This window comes from Carassius auratus, linkage group LG44F, assembly GCF_003368295.1.
Source record: "Carassius auratus strain Wakin linkage group LG44F, ASM336829v1, whole genome shotgun sequence".
Classification (NCBI taxonomy): domain Eukaryota; kingdom Metazoa; phylum Chordata; class Actinopteri; order Cypriniformes; family Cyprinidae; genus Carassius; species Carassius auratus.
In genome coordinates, this window is record NC_039298.1 from 4,787,937 (window position 1) to 4,792,868 (window position 4,932).

The following is a 4,932-nucleotide window of genomic DNA, read 5'->3' on the forward strand; positions in this document are numbered from 1 at the left end:
TCAGCTGAAGGAACAGGACAGTCTCCTCCAGAGGGAGTCCAGCTAAGGAACTGGACAGTCTCCTCCTGAGGAGTCAGTTATGGAACAGGACCGTCTCCTCCAGAGGAGTCAGCTACGGAACAGGATCGTCTCCTCCTTGAGGAGTCAGCTAAGGAACAGGGCAGTCTCCTCCAGAGGAGTCAGCTATGGAACAGGAAAGTCTCCTCCTGAGGAGTCAGCTAAGGAACTGGACAGTCTCCTCCTGAGGAATCAGTTATGGAACAGGACCGTATCCTCCAGAGGAGTCAGCTATGGAACAGGACAGTCTCCTCCTGAGGAGTCAGTTATGGAACAGGACAGTCTCCTCCTGAGGAGTCAGCTAAGGAACAGGACAGTCTCCTCCTGAGGAGTCAGCTAAGGAACAGGATCGTCTCCTCTTGAGGAGTCAGCTATGGAATTGGACCGTCTCCTCCTGAGGAGTCAGCTATGGAACAGGACCATCTCCTCCTGAGGAGTCAGCTAAGGAACAGGACAGCCTCCTCCTGAGGAGTCAGCTAAGGAACAGAGCAGTCTCCTCCTGAGGAGTCAGTTATGGAACAGGACCGTATCCTCCAGAGGAGTCAGCTATGGAACAGGACAGTCTCCTCCTGAGGAGTCAGTTATGGAACAGGACCATCTCCTCCTGAGGAGTCAGCTAAAGAACAGGACCGTCTCCTAAGGAACAGGATCGTCTCCTCTTGAGGAGTCAGCTAAGGAATTGGACCGTCTCCTCCTGAGGAGTCAGCTATGGAACAGGACCATCTCCTCCTGAGGAGTCAGCTAAGGAACAGGACAGTCTCCTCCTGAGGAGTCAGCTAAGGAACAGAGCAGTCTCCTCCTGAGGAGTCAGTTATGGAACAGGACCGTATCCTCCTGAGGAGTCAGCTATGGAACAGGACAGTCTCCTCCTGAGGAGTCAGTTATGGAACAGGACCGTCTCCTCCTGAGGAGTCAGCTTAAGGAACAGGACCGTCTCCTCTTGAGGAGTCAGCTATGGAACAGGACTGTCTCCTCCTGAGAAGTCAGCTATGGAACAGGACAGTCTCCTCTTGAGGAGTCAGCTTCGGAATTGGACCATCTCCTCCTGAGGAGTCAGCTATGGAACAGGACAGTCTCCTCCTGAGGAGTCAGCTAAGGAACAGGGCAGTCTCCTCCTGAGGAGTCAGCTATGGAACAGGACTGTCTCCTCCTGAGGAGTCAGCTAAGGAACAGGGCAGTCTCCTCCAGAGGAGTCAGCTATGGAACAGGAAAGTCTCCTCCTGAGGAGTCAGCTAAGGAACAGGACAGTCTCCTCCTGAGGAGTCAGTTATGGAACAGGACCGTATCCTCCAGAGGAGTCAGCTATGGATCAGGACAGTCTCCTCCTGAGGAGTCAGTTATGGAACAGGACAGTCTCCTCCTGAGAAGTCAGCTAAGGAACAGGATAGTCTCCTCCTGAGGTGTCAGCTAAGGAACTGGACAGTCTCCTCCTGAGGAGTCAGTTATGGAACAGGACCGTCTCCTCCAGAGGAGTCAGCTACGGAACAGGACCGTCTCCTCCTGAGGAGTCAGCTAAGGAACAGGAGCGTCTCCTCCTGAGGAGTCAGCTAAGGAACAGGGCAGTCTCCTCCAGAGGAGTTAGCTATGGAACAGGAAAGTCTCCTCCTGAGGAGTCAGCTAAGGAACAGGACAGTCTCCTCCTGAGGAGTCAGTTATGGAACAGGACCGTATCCTCCAGAGGAGTCAGCTATGGAACAGGACAGTCTCCTCCTGAGGAGTCAGTTATGGAACAGGACAGTCTCCTCCTGAGGAGTCAGCTAAGGAACAGGACAGTCTCCTCCTGAGGAGTCAGCTAAGGAACAGGATCGTTTCCTCTTGAGGAGTCAGCTAAGGAATTGGACCGTCTCCTCCTGAGGAGTCAGCTATGGAACAGGACCATCTCCTCCTGAGGAGTCAGCTAAGGAACAGGACAGTCTCCTCCTGAGGAGTCAGCTAAGGAACAGAGCAGTCTCCTCCTGAGGAGTCAGTTATGGAACAGGACCGTATCCTCCAGAGGAGTCAGCTATGGTACAGGACAGTCTCCTCCTGAGGAGTCAATTATGGAACAGGACCGTCTCCTCCTGAGGAGTCAGCTAAGGAACAGGACCGTCTCCTCTTGAGGAGTCAGCTAAGGAACAGGACCATCTCCTCCTGAGGAGTCAGCTAAGGAACAGGACAGTCTCCTCCTGAGGAGTCAGTTATGGAACAGGACTGTCTCTTCCAGGGGAGTAAGCTATGGAACAGGACCATCTCCTCCTGAGGAGTCAGCTAAGGAACAGGACAGTCTCCTCCTGAGGACTCAGCTAAGGAACAGGACCGTCTCCTCCTGAGGAGTCAGCTAAGGAACAGGGCAGTCTCCTCCAGAGGCGTCAGCTATGGAACAGGAAAGTCTCCTCCTGAGGAGTCAGTTATGGAACAGGACCGTATCCTCCAGAGGAGTCAGCTATGGAAGAGGAAAGTCTCCTCCTGAGGAGTCAGCTAAGGAACAGGACAGTCTCCTCCTGAGGAGTCAGTTATGGAACAGGACCGTATCCTCCAGAGGAGTCAGCTATGGAACAGGACCGTATCCTCCAGAGGAGTCAGCTATGGAACAGGACAGTCTCCTCCTGAGGAGTCAGCTAAGGAACAGGACAGTCTCCTCCTGAGGAGTCAGTTATGGAACAGGACCGTATCCTCCAGAGGAGTCAGCTACGAAACAGGACCGTCTCCTCATGAGGAGTCAGCTAAGGAACAGGACCGTCTCCTCCTGAGGAGTCAGCTACGGAACAGGACTGTCTCCTGCTAAGGAGTCAGCTATGGAACAGGAAAGTCTCTTCTGAAAGAGTCAGCTGCGGAACAGGACCGTGATCTGTGAATTGTCCAGCATAATGGAGCACCATGTCACAGAGCATGAGTGATGAAGAAGTGGCTCAAAGATCATTACATTGGAATTTTGGATCTGTGAGCCAGCCAATCCCCATATTTCAATCCAATAGAGAACCTGTGGTCCGTCCTCAAAAGGCGAGTGAACAAGCAGAAGTCCACAAATTGTGATCAACTCTGAGAACTAATAAGGCAAGAATGGATCACCATCAGTCAGGATTTTGCCCCGAAGCTAACAAACAGCATACCAGAGTGAACTGCTATACCATAGAAACATATAAACAATACTGAAGAAGCAAACATTGCAAAACACATAATTTATTTCACTGCCAAAACTTTTGGCCATGACTGAATGTATATATATTGTCACGGGGTGAAGAACCACTCGACAAGAGGTACGTGAAATCAAAAGCCCCGGAGGGTGGGTTTATTGAGAAGTGAAGGGTGCCTGGTGAAGTGTCCTGATCTGCTTTCCGCTGGTTGGTGCTCCCCGTGTGCTCTCCGTGCTCCTCTGTGCCAATCAAGGGGAAAGTGGGTGTCCAGACGTGCTCCAAAGGGTGTGGGCTGTCGGTCACTCGCTGCTTTCTGTGGGGATAGGAGAGAGGGGTTAGTCCAGCTTTGCATTCTGGTTGAGAACCTCTTCTCAGTGCAACATGTGCTGCTTTTCAATACGCTGGCTGATGGGGAGCAGCTGTGACCGATCAGCCGGTGACGAGGACGTGCAGGTGTTTTGGTTTGGTTTCCAGGGCGACGCTGATTCCTCTGGGAGTGCTCGTCACAATATATATATAAATTGGGTTAATTTTTTTTAATAAACATTACATACATTTTCCAATGAATATTCATACTAAGAAAATAACGAAAGTAAGTATACAGACAAATAAACTAAATTATATATTTATATTCTTACATAAATTTCATCTTTTAGATAGTTTAACAAACTGAATTTAATATATTTATTCCTTTGCAGCTTATTCAATAGATGTTCTAACACCATGTTTCCACCTTTTTCCAGTGGCCTACTTTAACTTCTAGCATTTGTCGTTAATTCTTATGTGCTCTGCATTGCAACGGTACATGTTTAGTGGTTTCAAATATCCCTCAATGACTGCATAATTAATTCAGATGTTTCTTGATTGGATCAAGATGGAAGATGGAAGTAGTAAAAGGATGGAGGTTTTAAAATGAAAGTCCCTGTGCATTTGTTCACCTTATTTTTGTGACACACGGACGCAACGTTAAGATGTTTCCGTGAAAGTGTAGGTTTGTTCCGAGAGGGTTTTACCTGCAGACATTTAAAGGAATCATGCTGTTCCCAACCTTTTTTTTAAACGTTAAGAAAGAGATTTGTTGGCTGTTTTTAAATGTTTGGTCCTTTCTTTTGACAGCATGACCCTTCTAGGCTCCTCAGGAGAAGTTCAGACGGAGGATCTCTCGTCAGGAGATGTTTGCCAGGTATTGCCGGAAATCTCACAGAATGGTTCAGTTTTGGTATGAGAAGCGATACTAGAGTCACATCCTGATGCTGCTGGTGGTCCTGGTGTGCTATAGTACTCGCAGAATGACTCTCTGCTTATTCAATGGCTGCTGCTCTCTGTTGTCCAGCCAATCACCCGGTCAGAAACATGCTAAATATTGTGGCCTACCATTTCTCCAAACCAGCGACGCTGCGAGTTTCTAGTAGCAGATCACTTGCTGCTTGATGATGATCAGGACGACAATCCTCTGATTACCTGAAGATATGTGATTTTTTTTTTTTTTTTTATAGATTTTTTTGGTCATGAAAATTTGTTGCCCCTGGTTAGGACACTTGAGTCTCTCCACATTTATCTGTTTTAGCTGACACTCATTTCTTCATTGGATCAAACTGTGTTTTTCTTCTCCATCAGTGACGTAATCCTGAATGTATGTCAGCTACTTTCTGGTTTCTGGTGATGAACTGTGATGATGCAGGACTCTGATAATGGCTACTGGTGACCGTAGGAGAGGTCAATGTGTTGACACACTGAAGGTAGTGCCGATGTTGTTCATTTA

General features: G+C 48.6%; 1 non-coding gene across 1 annotated transcript; it reads left to right on the forward strand.

Annotated features, from left to right (window-relative positions):
- Positions 1-4,397: 4,397 nt before the first annotated feature.
- Positions 4,398-4,527, forward strand: LOC113068461 (small nucleolar RNA SNORA3/SNORA45 family). Its single transcript, XR_003279542.1, has one exon. It is a non-coding gene; the product is annotated as a small nucleolar RNA SNORA3/SNORA45 family (small nucleolar RNA).
- The last annotated feature ends 405 nt before the right edge of the window (positions 4,528-4,932 follow it).